Source organism: Danio rerio, chromosome 11 (genome assembly GCF_052040795.2).
Source record: "Danio rerio strain M-AB ecotype USA chromosome 11, GRCz13ab, whole genome shotgun sequence".
NCBI classification, from domain to species: Eukaryota; Metazoa; Chordata; class Actinopteri; order Cypriniformes; family Danionidae; genus Danio; species Danio rerio.
Window position 1 is genome coordinate 1,027,501 of NC_141031.1, and position 27,455 is coordinate 1,054,955.

At 37.8% G+C, this 27,455-nt stretch overlaps 1 long non-coding RNA gene across 5 annotated transcripts in view; it reads right to left on the bottom strand.

The window, feature by feature from the left end:
• Positions 1-27,102, bottom strand: part of LOC147841612 (uncharacterized) — a 63,751-nt gene extending 36,649 nt beyond the window's left edge. For 4 of the 5 annotated variants that reach the window (XR_015502224.1, XR_015502223.1, XR_015502222.1 and 1 more), the window contains exon 1: positions 26,931-27,101. This is a non-coding gene — a long non-coding RNA (uncharacterized LOC147841612). Of the gene's footprint in view, positions 1-26,930 lie in introns of all 5 variants that reach the window. The other variant, XR_015502226.1, reaches the window with a different exon arrangement.
• Between the last annotated feature and the right edge of the window lie 353 nt (positions 27,103-27,455).

A 27,455-nucleotide genomic window follows, 5' to 3' on the forward strand; every position in this document is an offset into this window, starting at 1 on the left:
GTTTTTTGCGTGTTTCCGATTGCAGTTTGTCATTCTGGTTTTATAAGTCTATGCTGTCTGTGAGTTTGTTGCCTGTTATTAAGGATAAAGATGGAAGTTTGGATAAGTATTGACCAATCCCAGCAGGCACACAACATCATAAGACTGTAATATTAGGTTAGTTTTAGGTTGTGACGTCAGGTGACCAAAATTTAATGCCTAGTCAGCGTCTAAGGACATTATTGTTTTGATGTCCAATAACGACATCAAATTACGTTGATACTTGGTTGATTTTAGGTTGTGTTGGAAAGTGACCAAAATCCGTCTGATAGATGTGATAGTGGTAACATCCACACAATGTCAAGGTGTAACATGATTAAACATTGATATTTGGTGGATTTTAGGTCGGACACTGACGTCGGCCTGATGTTAGGTTATGTTTGGCGCACGTCAGACATATAAAAGGATTACTTATGCACATCACCTCAAAAACAGAGGAGAATGGCCCTGAAGCGCACAGCATAAGAGATGACAGCTGTCTGTGCTATCTGGGGCTGCTTATTGATCATGAATGTATTGTTTTCATTTCTGCGCCATGAAAACACCACGATTCATTCGACAATTGTTTGATATGTGAATATAATTCAGTAAAAAGAATGCAAAAACTGTATGAGCACCGGCAAGAGCTTTCATTTGAGCTATAACTTATACATGTGTCATATGAAACATATAAATGAACCAATGTAAAATACCCAGCTCGGGGATCCAAAATACTGTGTATTTAAGTGTAAATAACTTTTGTACAGTAGAATAAAAACCAAAGTGATGCATATGAGCATAAAATATAGATTCTACACTTTCAAACGAAACCCCTTACAGGGTTATTTCTTTTCTGTATTTCTTTACAGATTATTATTTCTTAAAGTAGACAATATGTTTTGCTTGTCTAGAAAATTATTCTTGATTCAAGATTTTTGTTAGATATTAGGACTTAAAACAAGACAAAAACTAGATTTTTTTCGCAGTGTAGCCTTGCATGCTCCGCCGATGATTGGGTCAAAGTCAAGGAGAACAAGAAGTGCATTTAAAAAAAAAATCAAAACAGAATGAAAGGAAGTGAAATCTCCCACTGTACAACCGCTGGAGTGTCAATAGATTTTTTTCCAGCTCTTTGATTGTAGATAATTACCTCAGTTATTTGCGAGTGGGCAGCAGGGGCCGACTGAAGGGTTATTACCACCTCCTGCCTTCAGCCGGAACAAAGAAACCATGAGGAGAGACACGCTGAAAGCAGGAGTGATGAGAAATCATTTACAATCAGACGATGAGCCCGACCGGACATTCAATAACATCATCCCGCTCTATAGTCTGGGGTCGATGGCTGGTCTCGGATCATTGATAATGATATGCAGCTGTCATGGATTATCGATCTCACGTTCTGCTTTAATATGGCATTAAAGTCTATCGAAAATGAGCATTCTGTCGTTGACTGTGTTACAACGGACATTAGTGATCCAGGTATTTACCTTAATATAACCAATAATGAGCATTGGGTCATTGACTAGGTTTATGTTTAAATGCACATCAGCGATCCAATTATTTACCTTAATTTTATCAATAATGAGCATTCTGTCATTGACTGTTAAAATGCACATCAGTGATCCAATTATTTCCTTTAACCAATCAGTAATCGATTTATTTACCTCAATATAACCATAAATCAGTAATCAAATTAAAAATATTATTTTATAAAATAGCTGATAATGAGTATTCTGTCGTTGACTACAGCTATGTTTACATCGGTACTGAAATTGTTTAGCTTAATATAACCAAATATCAGTATTCCAATTATTTACCTTATTATAATAATAATAAAATTTGGATTCTGTTATTGATCATGTTTAAATGAGCGTCAGTAACCCAGTTATTTAGCTTAATATTACTGATAATGAACATTATATCTTTGTCTGTGTTTAAATGAACATCAGTAATCGGATTATTTACCTTAATATCACCGAAAATGAGCATTATGCCACTGACTGTTTAAATGGACATCAGTAATCCAATTATTTACTTTGAACAGACAACAGTAATCGATTGATTTACATTACCATAACCATAAATCAATGATCAAATTATTATATTATATTATATTATAGTATATTATATTATATTATATTATATTATATTATATTATATTATATTATAAACTACTATATTATAAACTGATAATGTGTGTTCTCTCACTGACTACAGGTGTGTTTACATGGACATCAGTAATCAAATTATTTACCTTATTATAATGTAAAAATGTGGATTTTGTCATAGATTACGTTTAAATGGGCATCAGCAATCCAGTTATTTAGCTTAATATTACCAATAATGAACATTGTCATTGACTATGTTTATATTAACATCAGAAATCAATTTATTTACCTTAATATAACCAAAACTGAGCCATCTTGTCATTTTCTATTACATAGACATCAGTAATCCATTTATTCACGTTAATTTTAACAATATTAAGCATTCTGCCATTATCTGTAGAAATGGACATCAGTAATCCAAATATTTACTTTAACCGAACATCAATTTATTTACCTTAATATAACAATAAATCAGTAATCGAATTATATTATTATATCATTACCTTAATATAGCTGATAAGGAGCATTCTATCACTGATCACAGGTATGTTTACATGGACATCAGTAATCAAATTATTTAGCTTAATATAACCAAACAGTAATCCAATTATTTATCTTATTCCAATGAAAAAAACTAGAAATTGGTCACTGATTACGTTCAAATGAACCTCAGCAATCAAGTTATTTAGCATATTAAGGATAATAAACATTACGTCATTATCTATGTTTAAATGAAAATCAGTTATAGGTTTATTAACCTTAAAATAGCTGATAATAAGCATTCTGTCATTGACTATTACATGGACATCAGTGATCCAATTATTTCCTTTAACCAATCTCTAATCAGTTTATTTACCTTAATATAACCATAAACCAGTAATCAAATTATATTATTATTTGATAAAATAGCTAATAATGAGCATTCTATCATTGAGAACTATGTTTACATGGACATCGGTAGTCAAATTATTTAGCTTTATATAACCAAACATCAGTATTCCAATTAAATACCTTATAATAATAAAACAAATTGGATTCTGTTATTGATAAGTTTTAAATGAGCGTCAGTAACACAGTTATTTAGCTTAATATTAATGATAATGAACATTGTACAATTGTTGTTACAATGTAACAACTACTTTTTTTTGAAGCTACATTAAAGAAATTGAGAGACCACAAAACAACTTTCAGAGATTCATGTGTATTTAGAAATGTATATGACAGCAGGTATGAATAATTATTGTTACACACTGGGGATATGAAATGATCAGCAGTCAACTCATTAATGATCACTATTAGACAGAAATAAGCATTCGATAAGTGTCTTTCTCATTGAATCTAGTATTTATAGCAATCCAAAAAAGATACCAACAGTCCTTAAGTGAATCACATGAAAGATCAATTTCAGCAAACAGTTCATCAATGGCTGGCCACGGAATCAGTAGGAAAGTGGATGGAAAAAGTCTGTGGATACGAGGATGGATTGTCCAGGTCCTGTTTTGATGACTTAAAGTGGATACCAAAAACCCTATCTGAGGTATAAGAACAAAAATGTTCCTCAAATAAGGGCATCAACAAACAACAGCGCAGTGAAGAAGCCTTTCCATGTGCTAGGCACCATACTTCCTGCCTACTGCTTCTTCTCTACCTCCTTTTAAGCAGATTGGAGACTTACTACCTAGATCGCCCTCTAATGGGTGAGATAGCTACTACAGGTAGATATTTCAAATAGTAACAGGAAAACTGTTACACACCCCTTCCCCTAAAGAAAAGAGTTATACAGTTCCATAAAATTCCTTCAACTTTTCCACATGGTAAGTATCACATTGACTGGGTTTATCAAGCATTACCACTCTGTAGTTGACATTATTTACCTTTTTTACAATTTTGCCAGGACCTTGCCATTTCGGAGCTAATTTGGCCATAAAGGAATCTGCAGCTCGAGACAGAGGGTGTGTGAGGATCCAAACCAAATCTCCTTCCTCAAAGGACTTTGGTTTTCTACGTTGATTGTAGTATTTTCCTTGTCTCTCTTGTGCTTGGCTGGTCTTTGCAATCACTTGCTCAAGGAAAGCTTTCTGCCTTTCAAGGGTGTTATATGCTAGATGGTCTGGATTAGGTGGTCTCTGGATCAGCCTGTCTAGAGGACCCTTCAACTTACGTCCCAAAGCAACTTCAGCTGGAGTGAAACCCGTACTTTCCTGCCATGCTGAGTTAATGGCATACCTGAACTCAGGGATCCATTTATCCCAGTCACGGTGATTGTCATGGACATAAGAGGACAACATTGTTTTTAGGGTTCGGTTTATCCTCTCAGTTAAGTTGGTCTGCGGATGATAGGCAGTACTGAGCTTCTGAACTACTCCCCATCACTTGCAGGTCTCATTGAGCAATTGGGCTGTAAATTGAGGGCCGCGGTCAGAGACGAGATATGCTGGAGTTCCCCATCGAGTGAACATCTCTTTTGTCAGGATGTTAGTTATGAGGTGAGTTTTTGCAGATCTTAAAGCAAAAAGTTCCACCCACTTGCTGCAATAATCCACAAAGACTAATAAGAATTCATTCGATCGATTACTTTTTGGGAAAGGACCCATTAGATCCACTCCAAGCATATAGCCAGGCTCTACTACGGGTGTTGACTGCAACAATCCAGACAGTTTCGAGATTCTCGGTTTATATATTTGACAAGTCTTACACTGGGTGCAAAAGCTCCAAACATCCTTACGGATTTCAGGCCAATAGACACTGTCAAGTAATCTCTTCAAGGTTTTCATCCTTCCTAAGTGTCCACTCAGTGGATTTGAATGGGCGAAGTGTAAAAACTGTTCTCTCAGTGATGCAGGGATGACTAGTTGGTAAACACACCCTTGATCTTTGTTAGGCACCCTGCGAAAGAGGTAGTCATTCTGTACACAATAAGCAATGCGGCTGGAATCTGTGGTGGCTTGCTTAGCTGCTTCCCATAGAGCTTGCAAAGAAGAATCAAGCTTCTGAGCTTTCCCAATTTCATCCCAGCTGACTGGCAAATTAGGATCAGTCTTGTTAGCCTGGCAGATGGCAATATGACCTACAACCTCTTGCCCTGGTATACCTCTGGATAGGGCATCAGGTACCACATTGCAGGACCCCTTACGGTACTTGACCAGGAAACTGAAACATTGTAGTCGTAATGCCCATCTGGTTAAGCGTGAAGATGGTTTAGGGTTATTGAATACCCAAGTCAGGGCAGAATGATCAGTCAGTACTTCAAAGTTTCGTCCTTCCAAATACTGCCTCCACTTCTCTACAGCCCACACGACCGCAAGACATTCCTTCTCTGCAGTGGAGTATGATTTTTCTGCTCCATGTAAAAGACGTGAAGCATAGGCAATGACGTGTTCTGCACCATCAAAATCCTGTGTCAATACAGCTCCTAGTCCTATGTCACTGGCGTCAGTCTGCACTCTAAAGACTTTGGTGAAATCCGGGGGCATTAATACTGGTGCTCGTTGTAGTGCATATTTGAGATCATCAAAGGCATTTTGACATTCAACTGTCCAGTTCCAGATTGCATTCTTACCTTTCAGTGCATACAATGGAGCAGCTCGCTCTGAGAAGTGAGAAATGAACCGATGGTACCAACTAGCAAGACCTAAAAATCTCTGTACCTCTTTGAGATTTTTTGGGACAGGAAAATCCTGAACTGCTTTGATTTTAGTGTCTTCAGTCCGTACTCCTTCCTCAGAAACAACATGTCCTAGGTAAGTAATGGTCCTCTGCAACATAGAACATTTCTTGAGATTGAGTGTTAAACCAGAGTCTTGCAATTTTGCAAAGAGTAGCTTGAGATGTTGAAAGTGATCTTGGATGGTTTTTGAGTAAACCACAATGTCGTCAAGATAGACAAAGCAAAACTTTCCCATGTAGTCTCTCAGAACATTGTTCATGAGCCTCTGAAAGGTTGCAGCAGCATTTCGCAGGCCAAAAGGAAGACGAAGAAACTCATATTGGGCATTTTTGGTGACAAAAGCAGTCTTTTTGATGCTGTCTTCATCCATTTTTACCTGCCAGTAGCCAGATTTGAGATCTAATGTGCTAAATATGGTTGCTCCATACAAGGACTCAAGGATATCCTGAATTTGAGGCATTGGAAACCCATCAAGAGGAGTCTTGGAGTTCAAAGCTCTATAATCAACACAAAAGCGGGTACTGCCATCTTTTTTAGGCACAAGTACAACTGGTGATGCCCATGGAGATACAGAAGGTCTTATAATGCCTTTGTCAAGCATTCTTGCTATTTCCTCATCTATAAACTTCTGTTTGTTGACTGGAACAGGATAGGCCTTCTTTCGCACAGGAATTTCATCAATTGTATGGATTTGATGATGAATCAAGTTGGTTTGACCTAAAGTTTCAGTGCATACAGTGGGCCGATCAAGCATCAGTCCTTCTAGTTGACGTCTATGGGCTTTAGAGACATCAGCTCGATCCACTAACTCCTTTATAATGGTTAGATCAGTAGAAGGCGTTGGTATTAGAGGTAGTGCAAGGTGCAGACTTACTATTGGTGAAGGGGAGGAAGAGGTGAAGGAGTGGATTACCCCATATTCTTCAGGTAAAGAATAGGAAGAATTTCTAAAATCGACTGTGATTCCAGACATCTTCAAAAATTCCAGGCCCAACAAAACAGGAAAAGCCAAGTCACAATCTTTCATTACATATGCTCTGATAGGATAGTCATGTCTGTGGATGGTAGCCTGCCAAGCTATCTTCCCCAAGGCTGATTGTACACATCCATTTGCAAGAGAAAAGGACTGTCCTCTACTCGATTGCAAAACTTCATGATTTGACTTTAGTCGTTTCCAGCAGGACTCTTGAATTAAAGAGTAAGTGCTCCCAGTATCCAGAATTGCTTGATATTGATGACCTTTAATAGTTAAGGGCAATGTTAATGTGACAGGAGATCTTTCACTGATATCAGAACATACAGCTATGTGAGGGTTCGACTGTCGGCCCTTAAAAAATTTATTACCCTCAGTGGACTTTGCATTAGCTTCTTGGTGCCTCTGTCTCCAAAATGATCTTTCTTCATTGATATCTTTTTCTATAAGTGTTCCTACACGTACCAACTCATCTACAGTAGTTACAGTACCTCTTAAAATGCTTGCTATTCTTGGGTTACAGTTCCGTAGTGCTGCTTGGAGAATCTCACGCTCTGTCATGGAAGGTTTCAGTCTCAGACATAATGCTCTGTACTGGTAGGCAAATGTTCGAATACTTTCATCAACCCCTTGTTTCCTTTCTCTGATCCTTCTTTCCACTTCAACATCATGATCATCTGCTAAGAAAGATTGAAGAAAAACAGACTTGAATTGTGTCCATGTTCTTACCCTCTTCTTCTCGGCTACCCACCAGTCTTTAGCTGTGTGTGTCAATACAGAAGGAAGCATGGATATGATCTCAGAGTCATTTAAAGGTTGTACAGCCAGATATTCATCACATCGTTCCAGGTATGTAATAGGGTCTTCCCCATCTAAACTCCCAAATTTTGGAAACTCTAGCTTGATAGGAGTCTTAAAATGTACAGGACGACAAGATCCATGGTCTAATATGGTGTGGCTGAAGTGTGGAGTAGACGTTGCACCCCCAGAAGGCTGGATTAATGATTTCAATTGTCCATCTCTCCGTTTCAGGCAATCCATAATTGCTTGCCCCAACTCTTGAACCTTTGTTTCTAAAGTATCTTTCACTTGGGTACACTCCTTCTTTAACATGGTAGATAACGAATTCTCGAGCTGTTGTATATCTATGGGGTGATCTTGGTACTGTTTTAGCATGTGCTGGACCTGACTCTCAATGACAGCAATCCTATTACTTTGTTCATTCAGCTGATGCTGAATGTCTTTGAAACGAACATCAGAGGAATTTTCAAATGCTTCAACTCTACTTTCAACTTTATGCATTCGTGTGGCCATAATCATTGTTAACAAGCTATCATCATCTTCAATTGTAGGAGGTGGAGGAGGTAACAAAGAATCATCAAAATCCCCTTCTTCTTGTTCACCAATTTCAGGTTCATTTTCCAAGTACAAGCTAGCGAGAGAATGAATAAGGTCTTGAATAGGCTCTCGATGAGTAGTGAAAGGCTCTGAAGAATAATCAGGTAACAAAGAATCATCACCCTCTGTCTCTTTAGCCAAGGCAGCCATTTTGAAGCTACTAAAGCTCTTCAAATAATGTCAACTTTAGAATGCTGAAATAGAGTGTAATGTTAGGACTTTTGAAATTATGGCCTCATAGACACATTAATAAAAACATGACTCAAAGAAAGCAGAATGTATCTCTCAAGAATTCAATCAAATTTTGTCTTTTGTTCGGGCGCCAAATATGTAACAACTACTTTTTTTTGAAGCTACATTAAAGAAATTGAGAGACCACAAAACAACTTTCAGAGATTCATGTGTATTTAGAAATGTATATGACAGCAGGTATGAATAATTATTGTTACACACTGGGGATATGAAATGATCAGCAGTCAACTCATTAATGATCACTATTAGACAGAAATAAGCATTCGATAAGTGTCTTTCTCATTGAATCTAGTATTTATAGCAATCCAAAAAAGATACCAACAGTCCTTAAGTGAATCACATGAAAGATCAATTTCAGCAAACAGTTCATCAATGGCTGGCCACGGAATCAGTAGGAAAGTGGATGGAAAAAGTCTGTGGATACGAGGATGGATTGTCCAGGTCCTGTTTTGATGACTTAAAGTGGATACCAAAAACCCTATCTGAGGTATAAGAACAAAAATGTTCCTCAAATAAGGGCATCAACAAACAACAGCGCAGTGAAGAAGCCTTTCCATGTGCTAGGCACCATACTTCCTGCCTACTGCTTCTTCTCTACCTCCTTTTAAGCAGATTGGAGACTTACTACCTAGATCGCCCTCTAATGGGTGAGATAGCTACTACAGGTAGATATTTCAAATAGTAACAGGAAAACTGTTACAATATATATAAGTGAGGTTTCATAAACTAATTTTGAGAGAAACACATGATGTGAGCACGACTGGCTGCTCATCTGTAATCAGTAATAATCCAGTCAGATTGATCCAAGTCTACAACAATTGGAGCAAATTTTCCCTACTGCTCTTTCTTCTTTTGGAAGAATCCCCCCTTCCACCCCAGCTCCTCCTCTATCTCTGAGTTATCTCTGAGCTCAGGGTTCCCTCCCGGGACAGCATACCAAACCTACTTTTAGGGTGTACTCACACTATGTACAGTTGCCTTGTCCCCATTTCCGTCTCCCCGACGGCCCTCACTCACATTACATTCGGACCTGGACACGCTTACGTCATCGATGATGCGCTGTTCAGTAAGAAGTGATCTCGCTCAGCACAGTGGAGATTTCTCTAGTTATATCGCTTTAGTCATTTGGGATGCGGTGACACACAGTCAAATATTTTGCCAAACAGATCCGCCACTTTTGACGCTCATAAACAGTCATAAAGCTCTCGTGCTGCAGGAATGAGGAGGTTTGCTGAAGGTGCAGCTGTCGTGCAGTGAGGGGTTTGCGTCTTTAATCAACTGCGACAGTTTGCGTTCACTGAACAGTAAGATTGATGAATAAATCCATATGAAACAGTCCCATAAAAGTCAAGTCTCGCTTTCAGTTTCTGGCTTTGGCGCATTTTGAACTCCACGCCAAAGCCACGCCAAAAGCCCAAGTGAACTGCACTCAAGGCACACCTCTTCCAACCGGGCCAGGGCCAGCCAAACAGCCCATGCCTGAGCCTGATTTAGAGCACTCACACTTCTCAAACGATCCAGGAAACGAGGCTGAGCACGGTTCGGATAGCATATTGTGAGTACGCCCTGAGATTCATGTTTTTATTAATTTTTTCCTCATTTATTTCTGCTTCTGAATTGCATTGTGGGAGCTTCATCTTTCTTCCAACAACTTTTAACATTGAAAAGTTTAAAAAAGTGTCTCTCCTGCACATGTGTAATAGTCTGCGTTGCTATATAGTGTGTAGGTGTTATATATTACTCTACATAAACCTTGTAATAAACTGCAGCACATTTTCTGTTATTTTACACACTCATTTCTCTAGATATTCTCATTTCTTGACCAGTATATTATATCAAAACTGCAAACAACACAAAAAGCGGAAACCGTTCTTCAACAGATATTTTTACAGTTTGCTTATCATTATGCATTGCACAGAGGAAATAAAAGTCATGTATGTTTGGAATGAAATTCCTGCAGTGGATTTTGTGAGCGTGCATGAATTATCACAGAATTAAAAACTCTAGCGTGAACTAATCCTTCAACAATTCTCAGTCGTCACTCATCTACACTGGCTATGAGAAGCCTGACATTTCAGATAAACTAGTTTCTGCTGCAGGATTAAATGTCATTTGTGTTGTGTAGCCTCATGTGACGTCTCTTCTTGTGTGTGTGTGTGTGTGTGTGTGTGTGTGTGTGTTCTGGATGGATGATGTAAGATCTAAAGAGCCATTTGTAGCGCACACAGTCTTGCTTTATTCCTCCCCCACTCTTTTAGACATGCTAAGTTGCTCTGCCTCCAGGCTAACCGTGTCTGCTAGCACTTAATATCCTCTTCGCCAAAAAATAAAAAGAGCCCCATTTTCACCAAGGTTAACACAAGCTCTCGAACACCACCAGTGCAATGCTTTACTCTTGTACTGTAGCACATGCAATTGGGCAATTCATTGGAAGATTACTGGGAAAACAAAAAAGGCAGCTGGTTTTGGCATGAATTGAGTGTGATCTGGCGTCCGCAGTAAACCAATGAGAGAAAAGCGCTCTGGAGCTGAAAACGCAACAATGAGAGGCTTAGATTGACAGGCTGATTACAATCGCAGGCTGGGGGGAAAGCGACCCATCTTTGTTTGCCGTCTGCATCTGCAGAGCCCTGATAATTTGCTACCAGTTTGGAGAACAATTATGCCGGATTCACTTATGCTGCTGGGTCAGGAGAGTACGCACGGATTTACTGTTTGTTTATTTATTTATTTATTTTGTGCCTGTAAAGCATCTTTACTAGTAAAAAAAAAAAAAAAAAAAAAATATATATATATATATATATATATATATATATATATATATATATACATACACATACTTAAATGTTGTACATCTATATAAAAAATAGCCAAAAAATCTGTTTATTTATTTATTTTTTTCTTTACAACTAAGTAGACAAAAAATACTCACTGGCCACTTTATTAGGTACACCTTACTAGTACCGGATTGCACCCCCCTTTGCCTTAATCCTTGGTGGCATAAATTCAACAAGCTACTGGAAATATTCCTCAGAGATTTTGCTCCATATTGTCATGATAGCATCACACTGTTGCTGCAGATTCGTCGGCTGCACATCCATGATGCCAATCTCCCGTTCCACCACATCCCAAAGCTGCTCTATTGGATTGAGCTCTGGTGACTGTGGAGGCCATTTGAGTACAGTGAACTCATTGTCATGTTCAAGTCTGAGATGATTGAGCTTTATGACTTTCCTGCTGGAAGTAGCCATCAGAAGACACTGTGCTCATAAAGGGATGGACATGGTCAGCAGCAATACTCAGGTAGGCTGTGGCGTTGATGCTCAATTGGTACTAATGGACCCAAAGAAAATCTCCCCCACACCATTACACCACCACCACCAGCCTGAACCACTGATACAAGGCAGGATGATCCATGCTTTCATGTTGTTGAGGCCAAATTGTGAGCCGAGCATCCGAATGTGTCAGCAGAAATGGAGACTCATCAGAGCAGCAACGTTTCTCCAATCTTCTATTGTCCAGTTTTGGTGAGTCTGTGTGAATTGTAGCCTCAGTTTCCTGTTCTTAGCTGACAGGAGCGGCACCCGGTGTGCTCTTCTGCTGCTGTAGCCCATCCGCCTCAAGGTTGGACGTGTTGTGTGTTCAGAGATGCTCTTCTGCAGAGCTCGGTTGTAACGAGTGCTTATTTGAGTTACTGTTGCCTTTCTATCAGCTGGAACCAGTCTGGCCATTCTCCTCTGACCTTATCAACAAGGCATTAGCGCCCACAGAACTGCCGCTCACTGGATATTTCCTCTTTGTCGGAGCATTCTCTGTAAACCCTAGAGATGGTTGTGCGTGAAAATCCCAGTAGATCAGCAGTTTCTGAAATACTCAGACCAGCCCGCACTAACAACCATGCCACGTTCAAAGACACTTAAATCCCCTTTCTTCCCCATTCTAATGCTCACTTTGAACTGTAGCAGATCCTGTTGACCATGTCTAAAAGCCTAAATTCAGTGAGCTGCTGCCCTGTGATTGGCTGATTAGAAATGTGTGTTAACGAGCAGTTGGACAGGTGTACCTAATAAAGTGGCCGGTGAGAATACAAATAAAGAGACTAATTGTGTATTACTATTCTAACATGAGCTGTATATTAATACGCATTTTATTAACTATAAAAGTACATCATTACCAGCAAAAATGTAAATAGATTACACAATAAAATTTTAAAGGTTAATATTAATATAGGTAACATATTTTATATTTTCAAGGTTAATATATATATATATATATATATATATATATATATATATATATATATATATATATATATATATATATATATATATATATATGTATATAGGTCAGATCAGAATTAGCAGACAATATATATTTAAAGACATTTGTTGGCTCATCTGATCTGTATGCTGATATGCATTTTACTTATCGGAAAATAATGTAAATGCAAATTATAATGCATTAATTTTTACTGCTATCATCTTAATATTATCTGAACACTAATCATTATTTGAATACAAAAACATGCCAACTTCACATGCAATTTGACCAAAAAACCCCCCTAAATTTTCCATATACGTCCCAAGTTGTTTCATCACATCGTGAAGTAAAGCCCACACATCTACAAAGTAAAACATGACCTCACACATTACTTTAATCATAAGTGTAGTCTGTCATCTCCACTCTCTCAAAATGTGCCGGGACATGACATTTGACTTTAAGTCTCAAACAAAAATAGCGTCCTGTGATTAACCTGGCAGCTCGAAACAGCTTGAGTCACGGCAAAGCACCGTCTAACTACACAACACGATTATGTCATGTCTGAAATAAAAGGCCTGCGTTTGCGTGGATTGTTGACAGCTGTAAGAGTGTGCGAACTTTTAACAGCTTTGAAGGTTGCAGAGAGGTTGGAGATGCAAATAACAAACAATAAAAAAGGGATTTTGTTGAACAGTTGCGCCTCTTTTATTTAATATCCACTCGCCAGTTTAACCAGGTGTTGTTTGCTGTGGGATTGAGCCGTGCTGCTGCTCACACAAACAATGCCAGTAAAAACAACTGTAAAGAAATAATGATAATGGTTGCGAGAAGCCAAGAGAGTATTTCAAGTTCATCATAATAAATTAACTTTATAATCATGAATAGTTGTATTCTGATGTCATCATTTTCTGTGAATTAATCAACATATTTTGACATATTCAAAGTCTGTTCAAGTCCACCATAATGACTTTACAAAACTTTACATTTTAACCAAAAGTAGACCCACACACAGGCCTAATATTATTGTTGTTGTTTAACAGTGGGCTCTATTTATTTTAGAGCGCAAAACGCAGGGCGCAAACGCTTTCAGGGCATGTCAGAATGGATTTTTGCTAATTTAAGGATGGGAAAATCCGCTTTGCGCCGTGGTGCATGGTCTAAAAGGGTTAAGTTTATTTTCTTAATGAGTTATAGGTGTGTTTTGAGAATAAACCAATCAGAGTCTCATCCCCCATTCCCTTTAAGAGCCAGCTGCGTCACGCCAAGAGCGCATTTTGACGTAAAGAAAGTTCACTTTCGCTTTTGCTCTCGTGGACAGGGAAATCTTTATGCACGGACATCAATTAGCCTATAAATAATTAATTTCGTTTGTTAAGCGCAAAGATTAGTTTCAAAACTATTTCTAAATTCAGCTCTAATTTCCAGCAAACGAATAAATGAACAATAATAACAAAGTGTGGTCAAAATACTGAGTTATATCCTAATACACATGCTGTGCCCTATATAGTCTAAAACCTGACAGGTGGACAAATCTAAGCTTGTTTTTAATAAAACAAATATAATAAATAATACTGCTAATAATAATAACATTATACAAAAGCAAATGAGATGAAGAGATGAAGAAAATATGAAGGCAGTGTTTTTTCATATTTATGTAGGCTAGAAATTAATATGTTTTGTAATATTTTAATAATTTATATTTATATCCAATATATATCCTTATTATATATATCCTTAATATATTATATATTTTTCACATGTAAAGATATTTGTGTATTGCTCTGCATCTTGTGTGTAGTGTGTAAGCCAGGCGCACTTTGCGCCAGACAATAGACCGACTTTGTTCTGGTCTAAAGAGCAGACTATTTACAGTTTCTCAAAATAGCAACGCCACAAAACACGCCTGCTTTTTTAGACCAGAACGCCTATGGGCGCACATATAAACGCAAATGAATTTGCTATTTAAACAGTGTGGCGCAACACCTCAAAATGACACTTGCGCCGAGCTGAAAGTAGCAAAAGAGTATTGCGCCGCGCCTTGCGCCACATTGCACCAGGTGTATGATTGGGCCCTATATGTTTGAGAATTAACAATAATAATAGGCTACCAATATTAATCTTAATTTTACATCTACAGAATTGTGAGAAAATTGTGATCTTGATTTTAAGCAAAAACAATGGTGATTCACATTTTAACCAGAATCGTACGACTCTGTTGCAAGTATCATATGGTTAAATATTCCGTGTCTAATAACAAAGTACACATCAATGAAAAGACTATTCAAATTAATTCTGAAATTGTTTTTTTGTACTTTCATTTTCTTTTCAGCTTAGCCCCTTTATTAATCCGCGGTCGCCACAGCGGAATGAACCACCAACTTATCCAGCACATGTTTTACGCAGCGGATGCCCTTCCAGCTGCAACCCATCCCTAGGAAACATCCATACACACACATTCACTCATGCACTATGGACAATTTAGCCTACCTAGTTCACCGGTACCGCATGTCTTCGGACTGTGGAGAGCACCCGGAGGAAACCCACGCCAACATTACATTTACATTTACATTTAGTCATTTAGCAGACGCTTTTATCCAAAGCGACTTACAAATGAGGACAAGGAAGCAATTTACACAACTAAGAGCAACAATGAATAAGTACTAAAGGCAAGTTTCAGGTCTGTAAAGTCTAAGAAGGGAAGTGTTAGTAGTTTTTTTTTTTTTTTTTTTTTTTTTTTAGTTAGTGTGATATTCAAAGAGGCAATTGCAGATTAGGAAGTGAAGTGGAGACTAAATAGTTGAGTTTTTAGTCGTTTCTTGAAAATAGCGAGTGACTCTGCTGTTCTGATGCAGTTAGGGAGTTCATTCCACCAACTGGGCAGATTGAGCGTGAGCGTTCGTGAAAGTGATTTTTTCCCTCTTTGGGATGGAACCACGAGGCGACGTTCATTCACAGAACGCAAGTTTCTTGAGGGCACATAGATCTGCAGAAGTGAGTGCAGATAAGAAGGTGCTAGGCCAGAAGTCACTTTGTAGGCAAACATCAGAGCTTTGAATTTGATGCGAACAGCAACTGGCAGCCAGTGCAAACGGACTAGCAGCGGAGTGACATGTGCTCGTTTAGGTTCATTGAAGACAACTCGTGCTGCTGCATTCTGGAGCAGTTAAAGAGGCTTGATAGAGTTAGCTGGAAGCCCAGCTAGTAGAGAGTTGCAGTAATCCAGTTTGGAGAGAACAAGAGCTTGAACAAGGAGTTGAGCTGCATGTTCAGATAAGAAGGGTCGGATCTTTCTGATGTTATAGAGTGCAAATCTGCACGATCGAGCAGTTCTAGAAATGTGGTCAGAGAAGTTTAGTTGGTCATCAATCGTTACTCCAAGGCTTTTCACCATTTTGGATGCAGTAATGGTTGCCCCATCCATCTGGATTGAAAAGTTATGGTGTAGAGTCGGGTTGGCAGAAACTACAAGCATTTCCGTTTACATGCATTCCGTCAACATGGGGAGAACATGCAAACTCCACACAGAAACGCCAACTGATCCAGCCGAGGCTCGAACCAGCGACCTTCTTGCTTGGTGACAGCACTACCTACTGCGCCACTGGGTTGCCGAAATATGCAATTCAGGGCCAGAGTGGGACTCCTTTTCAGCCCTGGAGTTTCAAGCCTCAGACCGGGCCACCTCAGTGCACGACTGACTATATTAAAATAAGGTCATTTCCAATTCAGTTTCTGATTACACTATCACGTCTTTTGTTGAGAAAACAGCTGCTTAGAACTTCAAATGTTCAACAACCCTTACAGTATTATATGTCTTCACAATAAAAATGAAAAAAAAAATAACATACTCAGACGAGGATCAAACCTGGGTCGGAGGTGTCGTAATTTAACATGCTAACCACTGGACCACAACAGTTGTATATAGACTCATCTGAGTTATATCATCATTAACCTGCAGGCTGGTTATATATAAAGAGAGCAGAGCTGAGGTAAAATAATGAATAAGAAGACTGTGGTCAAGTAAATAAATTAATTAATTTAAAAAGTGTGACTGCTGAGAGCTACAGATTCGGGAGCTAGGGACACCGGCCCTCACGGCCAAAAAACGGACCGGCCCACCGGGAATTCTCCCGGTCCTCCTGATTAGCCAATCCGGGCCTGATGCAATTTTATAAGCTGGGGCATTTTAGTAGTTTAAGTATTGAAGAGCTCAATTCAATCAGTTCAGAAAATCATCGGTTATCTGCTTTCGCAAATAAACTCTTCAGATGTTTTCTGGATATTAGTCTCATAATAGACTGCTCCTTGCTGAAAATGCACATGCATTGGTTACACTTTAATTCATAATTCATGCTATTGACTATGGCTTATTATTTGCCTCTTATTAAAATATGAACTGTTTATAAGAAGCATGATCTTATTATGCATCACTAATCCTAGCCAATACCTAAACCCAAGGATTACCATAATAATAAGCAGCTAATTAGTAGTTAATTGAGCTAAAAGTCTTAGTTAATAGTTTATTAATAGGGTAAATAAGACAGCACGGTGGCTCAGTGGTTAGCACCATGGCCTCAGAGCAAGAAGGTCGCTGGTTCAAGTCCCGGCTGGGCCAGCTGGTGTTTCAGTATGGAGTTTGCATGTTCTCCCCGTGTTGGCGTGGGTTTCCTCCGGGTGCTCTGGTTTCCTCCACAGTCCAAAAACATGCGCTTTAGGGGAATTGATTAACTAAATTAGCTGTAGTGTATATGAATGAGTGTGTATGGGTGTTCCCCAGCACTGGGTTGCAGCTGGAAGGGCACCTGCTGTGTAAAACATGCACTGGAATAGTTAGCGGTTCATTCCGCTGTGGTGACCCCTGATAAATAAAGGGGCTAAGTCTAAAATAAAATGAATGGATGAATGAAAATAAAGTGTTAGCCTTGCATTTGCTTTCTGTAGCCAATACTACATTAGTAAATCCCGGAAGCATTGACAACTGCTGTTCAGCTACATGACAGTAGTCTGCTGCACCTTCTAAGTTAAAACTGTGCATGACAAACATTGTGGAAAAAATGTTATATGAAAAAAAAAAGAGGAATAGTGGGCAAATGGTGGAAGGAGCTGGATGAAGAGTGTCGTCTGTTCAGGGTGTATTTTAATCCGAGTGCTGCCAGTGCAGTTTTGGGTCGCTCTTTTGTCTGGTGATTCTGGAGTGCTCTATTGTGTGCAGCCCAAATCACTAAAGGCAGGACATCATGCTCTCTACATGTACTCACATATCCAGAAGTGGCACTGGGATTGCATGCTTTAACAGGCTTTCTATCAGGCTAGAAAAGATGCTTTGAAGAATGTGTCAATGAGTCTGACTGTGCACAGCTGCAATGCAGTTCATTACACTTTACATGAATCCTTAAAAGAAAACATACGGCAAAAAAGTTTTTTATTAATGTACTGATTATGTATGATTATGTTATTATTATTATTATTATTATTATTATTATTATTATTATTATTATTAATATTATTATAGTCATTGCTATTATTATTATTATTATTATTGCTATTATTATTATTATTATTATTATTATTATTATTATTATTATTATTATTATTATTATTGCTATTATTATTATATTAATTTATTATTATTTTATTATTATTATTATTATTATTATATTGTATTATTATTATTGTTATTGTTATTATTATTATTATTGCTATTATTATTATTATATTATTATTATTATTATTGCTATTATTATTATTATTATTATTATTATTATTATTATTATTATTGCTATTATTATTATATTAATTTATTATTTTATTATTATTATTATTATTATATTGTATTATTATTGTTGTTGTTATTATTATTATTATTATTATTATTATATTATTTTATTATTATTATTATTATTATTATTGCTATTATTATTATTATTATTATTGATATTATTATTATATTATTTTATTATTATTATTATTATTATTATTATTATTATTATTATTATTATTATTATTGCTATTATTATTATTGTTATTATAGTTGTTATTGTTAATATTATTATTATTATTATTATTATTATTATTATAGTGATTTATGAAGGATCATGTGACTCTGAGGACTAATGAAGCTGAAAATTCATCTTTAAAATCACTGAAAAAATTATTAAAATAAATTATAAACTACTGTTGAACAGTTGTTTTATACTGCAATAACATTTCACAATTTTACAATGTGTACTGTATTTTTGATGAAATAAAAGGCAGCCTTGGTGGGCAGGAGAAGCTGATTTTACATTTCAAAATCCCACTGACCGCAAACGTTTGACCGATAGTGTATATAATATAGACTTTCCTGTGTGGAAGTGGAAATAAAAGTATTGTGAAAATAATTAAACGAGTTCTGCCGTGTTAAATAAGATCGACTGGACAAGGAGGTGTTTAACCACAAACAATCCTGATTTATCTAAAAATAAACAGCATGAGTTCCCAGGACGGTTGTAAACTTTTTTTGAGAGAGGAAAAGAGGGATGCCTAATTTTTTGCTCTTTTTTCCCCCTATTTCTTTCTCAGAAAGCCTTCAAAGCCAAAGTTGTTCAAAGGGCCGGGGGCCGGGAGGAGGACCAGACAGGGCTGTTTTTAATTCATCCTTCTTAATTAACAGTCCGGGCAGCAGCTCCTGAACACTGAGCCTTGACTCACTGTTTTCTCTTATTTCCCCCCCAAAAAAGAGCAAGGGGTTCAGCCTGAGAAAAAGCTCTGGGAAGAGGGGGTGGACCACTGTTTAGCACACTTCCCAAAGCTGCATTAGGAAGTGATCCACTCGCTGCTTTTCTCACCCTTATAACGACAACTAAGTTTGAGTAGTTTCAGTAACAATTCACAGTTTTATTACCTGCCTGTTATTTGGATAATAATAACCCTCCTGTGGTCTTATAATTTTGTTTACACTAATCATCATTGGGGTGAAAATCAGCCTCCTTCACTAAACCTCTAAAATAAAGCAGATCCAATTAATTTCAAATTAAGTTATATTAATGATCATGAATTGACAATGGTATGATCCATCATAGGGGTTATCAAATTTATACTTATATTAATGATCATGAATGGACAATGGTACGAACCATTATAGGGGAGATCAATTTTCTGTTATATGAATGATAATGAATTGGCAATGGTACGAACCATTATAGGGGTGATCAATTTTTAGTTATGTTAATGATCATGAATTTACAATGTTACGAACCATTATAGGGGTGATCAAATTGTTTGTTATGTTAATGCTCATAAATTGACAATGGTGGGAACCATTATGGGTGAGGGGGGGTGTTAAATTTATAGTTATTTTAATGGTCATAAATTGACAATGGTACAAACCATAGTAGGAGTGGTCAAATTTTTAGTTATATGAATGATTATGAATTGAGAATGGTACAAACCATTATAGGGGTGGTCAAACTTTCTGTTATATGATTGATCATGAATTGACCATGGTACGAACCAATATAGGGGTGGTCAAATTTTATGATTATGTTAACGGTCAAACATTGATAGTGATACAAACCATTATGGGGTGGTCAGATTTATAGTTATGTTAATGACCATGAATTGACAATGGTATGAACCAATGTCAAATTCTTCACATCTTGATTTGACGTCCATCAGGGGGAAAATTACAGTTGGTGTTTATTAATGAGCTTTAATTTGTCTAATTAGTAAACTCTCTGACATTTGCACTCTACTTATGAAGTATGATCGCATTCTACATCCCTAATCCTAAATCCAACTACTACCTTAATAACTATAAATAAGCAGCTAGTGGTTTACTGAGCTAAGACTCTTATCTAATGATTTGTAATAGCATGAGTTTGACATTAAATTGTGGCAGTTTTTGTCTTGCATCTTTTGTTCATTGCCTTAATTTCACGCAGACGCATTATTCTTTTCTGCACATGATCAAAAAGCTTACATTTATCAAGTTTGTTTTCTGAAAGTGGCATTCTCCAAATCTGGTAGTAATGACACAGAGCCAGAAACAGCGCCACAGGTCTCGCTCCACTTTACATTTGCAGACCTAATTTGCTCCGCCAGTACACTATTGTGCACTCATAAGTGCATAACATGCCTGAGAGGATGCCTTGCATCTTACTATGTAGGTCAATGCTGCTTGTAGATGAGAAGCTTGGTTTCTTTCTTCTAATTGTGTATTTTTATTTATAATATTTAAAACTTTAGGAAACACTGCCAATTCTCATTATTAATAACTGATTTATCACCTGCATATTGTTAAATTATTATATACTGTTTATCAGTACTTATAAAGCACATATTCTGCATGATTTTACTTCCCCAACTTCTACCTTAACAACTATAAATAAGCAGCTAATTAGGAGTTTATTAAGGCAAAAGTTAAAATTGCGCCTTTAAATAAAGTGTTAAATGCAAAATTCACTATACACTCTACACTAACAATCTTGTGGTGGATCTCAGTTGTAAGAGCAACACATAATAACTTGACTTCTAGTTGATGATGTGTAAAAGTGTCAGAAGGTGGATTTCTCTGCTGGATCATCTGCTGATCTGCATCTCAATCATCACCAATACTGCAGAAGACCTACTGGAACCAGCATGGACCAAGATTCTCAGAGAAATCAGTCAAGTTTGGTGAAGGAAAAGATCATGGTTTGGGGGTCATTCAGTATGGAGAGATCTGCAGAGTGGATGATCAACATCAACAGCCTGAGGTATCAAGACATCTGTGCTGCCCATTACATTACAAACCACAGGAGAGGGACAATTCTCCAGCAGGATAGCGCTCCTGCTCATACTTCAGCCTCCACATCAAAGCTCCTGAAAGCAGAGAACGTCAGGCTGCTCCAGGATTGGCCAGCCCAGTCACCAGACATGAACATTATTGAGCTGATGAAGGAGGAGGTGTTGAAGATGAACACAGACTCTTGATGAACTCTGGGAGTCCTGCAAGAAGGCTTTCTTTGCCATTCCAGATGACTTTATTAAAAAATTAGACTACATTAAATATTAGATCATAGAAATTATAATTGACCAGATGATTTCTGGCACTTTTTGTGACCACATCCACATGGCAGTAAATTTAGGTTAATCCGCAAAAGTTTACTATCATTTTAGACTTTCATCCTCATGTCACTATTCATTTTATTGGCATTTTAGTAGTTTAAAGTAATAATATGATGTATAGGAAATAATATCAAGAGTCTGTAAAATAACAGTAAATGTGCTGCAGTTTATTAAAAGGTGTTTGTAGTGTAATATACAACCCCAACACACACAATACAGCACTGCACACTATTACACATATTTCTAAAAGTCACTTTATATAACCTTCCAAGGTTAAAAGTTGTTGGAAGAAAGATCAAGATCCCATAATGCAACTAAAATGCAGAAATAAATGGGGAAAAATAAAAATATTAAGCAAGAAAATACATTTATGGATATTTGAACAGTGCATTCAGATCTCAAACGCTTCTTCGCTTCTCTGGTTGGGTTTAGATGTACATCATGTGACCCCAACTGAGCCATTTTTTGTGTGTGCGCATATCTTTAAAAGTGGATTTACAGCATAGAGAAGTTCATAATAGGCTGATCGTTTACTCTTACACTTCTGATAATGAGTCAAAACACTGCAAGATTCTCCCTGAGGGTGAAAGAGAGAGAAAAGCCTGTCTAATCACATGTGAGATTGAGTGATGGCGTCTCCATTTGCCTCCTACCATTCAGTTCCAGTGCTACACACACACACACACACACCGAGAGCCTGGGCATGCTACATTAGTCAGCTAATATATAAGCAGCTCATAGCCGGAGCGGAAAATGCAGCTTTCACATTCATCATACATTCTCTTGCTGAAGGAGATCGCATGCACAAATAATGAATACAGAAACTGCATCCAAATCAATTTCAGAATTTATTAAATCAATAATTACTTTAGCTGACAATGATATTAAATGTAGAGCACCTACAGCACTTTAGATGCTGATGTGGAGGCTGAACTGCAAAAATGAATGTACACTGAAAAAATGATGCTCTTAGAGTTTTGTCTTGTTTCTAGTGGAAATATCTAAACATTCTTAAATCAAGAAGCATTTTATGGACAATTTTCTTTTGTTTTCAGAAATTAAGTCAAAATTGAGATATTTCTGTCCAAAAAAACAAGCAAAAGAATCAGCATAGACTCTGAAAATGTACCCTATATACTTTTCTGGAGATCGTGAATTGTCAACGCTGCTACTGAAAACACTGTCGGTTGGGTTTAGGGAAGGGGGTGGGCGGGTCAATCTGTGCTTTTGAAAACACTGTTGGTTGGGTTTAGGGAAGGGGGTGGGTGGGTCAATCTGTGCTTTTGAAAACACTGTTGGTTGGGTTTAGGGAAGGGGGTGGGTGGGTCAATCTGTGCTTTTGAAAACACTGTTGGTTGGGTTTAGGGAAGGGGGTGGGTGGGTCAATCTGTGCTTTTGAAAACACTGTTGGTTGGGTTTAGGGAAGGTGGTGGGCGGGTCAATCTGTGCTTTTGAAAACACTATGGGTTGGGTTTAGGGAAGGTGGTGGGCGGGTCAATCTGTGCTTTTGAAAACACTGTCGGTTGGGTTTAGGGAAGGTGGTGGGCGGGTCAATCTGTGCTTTTGAAAACACTGTTGGTTGGGTTTAGGGAAGGGGGTGGGTGGGTCAATCTGTGCTTTTGAAAACACTGTTGGTTGGGTTTAGGGAAGGGGGTGGGTGGGTCAATCTGTGCTTTTGAAAACACTGTCGATTGGGTTTAGGGAAGGGGTGGGCGGGTCAATCTGTGCTTTTGAAAATACTATGGGTTGGGTTTAGGGAAGGGGTGGGCGGGTCAATCTGTGCTTTTGAAAACACTGTCGGTTGGGTTTAGGGAAGGTGGTGGGCGGGTCAATCTGTGCTTTTGAAAACACTGTTGGTTGGGTTTAGGGAAGGGGGTGGGTGGGTCAATCTGTGCTTTTGAAAACACTGTCGGTTGGGTTTAGGGAAGGGGTGGGCGGGTCAATCTGTGCTTTTGAAAACACTATGGGTTGGGTTTAGGGAAGGGGTGGGCGGGTCAATCTGTGCTTTTAAAAACACTGTCGGTTGGGTTTAGGGAAGGGGTGGGCGGGTCAATCAGTGCTTTTGAAAACACTGTCGGTTGGGTTTAGGGAAGGGGGTGGGCGGGTCAATCAGTGCTTTTATAAACACTGTCGGTTGGGTTTAGGGATGTTGGTGGGCGGGTCAATCAGGTACACAGTGGCCCCCAAAAAAACACAGCTCCTGGGATGTATTTGGTGCTCTGCAGAAAAGTAAATGGGGTACGTAATCAGGTTGAAAATAACCTGCCAATGGGGTTAGCTGACAATCTTGATTTGTTTTTTTGACGTACGATTATTTCACTTTCACCATTGGCAGAATATTTTCCTTGTTTTAAGGAAAAACTCTCTTCTTTTTGACTCATCATTTCTAATAGCATAATATTTCTTGCTCGTCTAGAAAATGCTTTTTGATTTAAAAAAATCAAGAAGACGAAGAATGTAAGTAAATTATTTTTGCAGTGTACAAACATGAAAAATAAGCGTAAAGAGTTGGTCTGTGCCGTCATCAAGTAAAGCAGCAGAAATGCTGACTGATGGACAACGCTGAATTACTGAAGGCGGAGAATATTTGAATGTGTGGAGGGAAAGATAACTGAAGTGGGCTGTAGGAGGAAACTAAAGATGCAAGGTGGACAAACTGATTGCAATGTGCTATATAAACTTTGGTGGAGGAAGTAAAAACATTCTGAAGAAATGAATGAGCTACTGTGTGGTGGTGAATTGCATTATGGGATGTTGAGCTCTGCTTTGTCCACTTTTGATGTTGAAAGTGTCGCCCTATTGCAATGCATTGTAAACCTTACGTAAATAACAACAGCAACTGCTACTACAACTACAACAACAGTATATTTTCCTCGTCTAGAAAAGGCTTCTTGAGTTAAGAATATTTTGATATTTAGACTAGAAACAAGACAAAACTGTAAGTAAGAAATGCATTTGTGCATAATTCCCGTGATAATAATTTGACTCAAACTGTTCTTGATTTTTACACAATAAAAGTCCTGCATGACTGTGGCAATAGTAATCTCTGCCAGTGCATCATCAACACAAAGGTGCGGTCCGAGTCGTCATGACACCTATAGAGTGCTCTCTAGATAGTGAGCGATCAATGATTAAACACATCAGTCAGAAGCTCTGAAAGGGAAAGACACGTCAGGTCAGAGCACAGCGCTTGGTGTGAACATGAAGAGCTGCTGGTGCACTGTAATTAATGCTGACAATCAGTGCTGTGTCAGTCAGAGATGGAGCAGACCACTGCAGACTCCGCAGGGGGGGATATGGTAATCAGTGATGGAGCCCATGAGGGAACTCAAATAATCTCAAAAACTAATGATCTCGCAATCAAATGACACATTTCCTACACAACAACTACTACTACAATAACAACAACAACTACTATAACAACCACTACTACTATTACTACTACTACAATAGCAACAAAACCAACTACCATTATTACTACAATAACAGCAACAACAATAACAACAACAAGAACAACTACTAGTAGTACTACTACAACTACAAGAACGGCAACAACAACTACTGCTTCTACAATAACACCAACACCAACTACTATTATTACTACAATAACAGCAACTACAATAACAACTACTAAAATAACAACAACAACAACTACTACTACTACTACTACTACTACAGCAACAACTACTACTCCTACTACTACTGCTACTACAATAACAACAACAATGCAGAAACATAGTGTTTGTGACACGACAGAACTTGCCGAAATAAACAAGCACAATACCGTTCCCCACAATACTGCATGAATATAAAGTCTGATGATTGGCTATTGGAAGGCGGGGCTGTGTGATGCACTTTTCCCCATTAATAGTAATGTATATATACATAGTATATAGTATATATATATATGTGAGTAATGTCACTGTGAACTGTGAGGAAAATAAGTATTGAACATGTCACTATTTTCTCAGAAAACATATTTCTAAACGTGCTGTTGACTTCTCCCCAGATGTTGGGAGCAACCAAAAAATCCTTATATGCAAAGAAAACAAATCTAATTAGTTCACAAATGAAGTTCTGTGTAATAAAATGAAACGACGCAGGGGAAAAGTGTTGATTACATGAAGAAAGGGAGGTGTAGTTTAGCAGTGAAAGCCCAGACAGCGGCTGAAATGTCTCAGGATATCAGCAAGCCTCTGCTCTTCCTCAGTGTAAATGAATATCAGCTGCTTCAGTCCAACATCTACATCAGCAGGAGGATGAAGATGAAACCAGGGTGGACATTTCAGCAAGTCACTGAACCAAAACACAGCCAAGGAGACTCTCAGATGCTTTCAGAGAAAGAAAGTCAAGCTGTAGAATGGCCCAGCCAATCACCTGATCCGAATCCAATAGAGAATACAGAATAAAGCTCAGATTTAATAGACGAGACCCACAGAAGCATCAAGAGAAACTCACATCTGAGCAATGGATGTGACTTCATTTGAGAACATGCACATAATATTTTAAAACAATGAAAATTTGATGTAAAAACAAACAAACAAACAAACTTTTCTGCTGTTAGAATCCTGCATTGGTCATTTTTTACCTTTAATGCAACAGGAGGGTTAAAACGCAATAAAACTATACACAGGGTTGTCATGGCTGAAATGTGCGTGTCCAATAATGGTGGCAACACAGAAATATAGGACTCTAATTGTTTGATCAATTCCTACTTTCATCAAATAATGACCAAAGCTGTAAAATAAACGTGATGTGTTTTAATGCTCAGCCAGACGTTAGTGCACCTGTAAGTTATTCATCACACTGTGGGCTTCGTCTCAGTAACATCAAAGAGGTTTTAATTGTAGTTTTTTAAACGTTGCAGATCTAATTTAAGGAGTAGGACTTCTTGCAAGATGTGCTATTTATGATAGAGTTGACTCCAAATCCTCGAGATGAATGCTGCTGTCTGCAACCTTGATATTTAACTTTGGTATTGGCCTACTTCACAAAAGTGTTGATTATATTCATCACATATTCCCGGTTTTCATGTACAAGGGTTTATCTACTGGTATAAATGTGCTTAAACCGGCATAGAGCTGGCTGAGTGGCCTTGATTATTCATAAAAAATTACACAATAAAAACAACATAGCAACGTAAACAGCAAAAAATACCTTTCTTACTTACTTTTTTGTATTGTTTCAAGCCAAAGCTGACTCTGATGGATGTTTTTAATACGATCCAGATGTTGACAGTGATCCTCAGCTCTCCATCGAGTTTGTTCTTCTTAAAATAAAGGTATAGGTAAGTTTAGTGGTTAGCTCATACAGCTCATGCTAAAGAGCTCCATTTGGGGGGAGGAGCTTAGGTCTCCATTACATCATATAGGCATGATTTGAGCCCCGCCCCAAAAATCCTGAACACGCTGGGGAAAAATGATTCATTGAATTTACTAAACACATTTTAAGGTAAGAGGTTGCAAACAATTGATATGGGCTGAATTAAAAACAAACTAATTAAATAGTAGTAATGTTTAACGTAATTTGTTTGGTTAAATTTAGCACAAATAAATTGTTTGCAACCACTAACCTTAAAAAATCAAGTCGTCAGTGTACTAAAACGATGGGAAAAATGTTTCAAAGTCTAACTCCATCATTTTCATTCATTCATTCATTTTCTTGTCGGCTTATTCCATTTATTAATCCGGGGTTG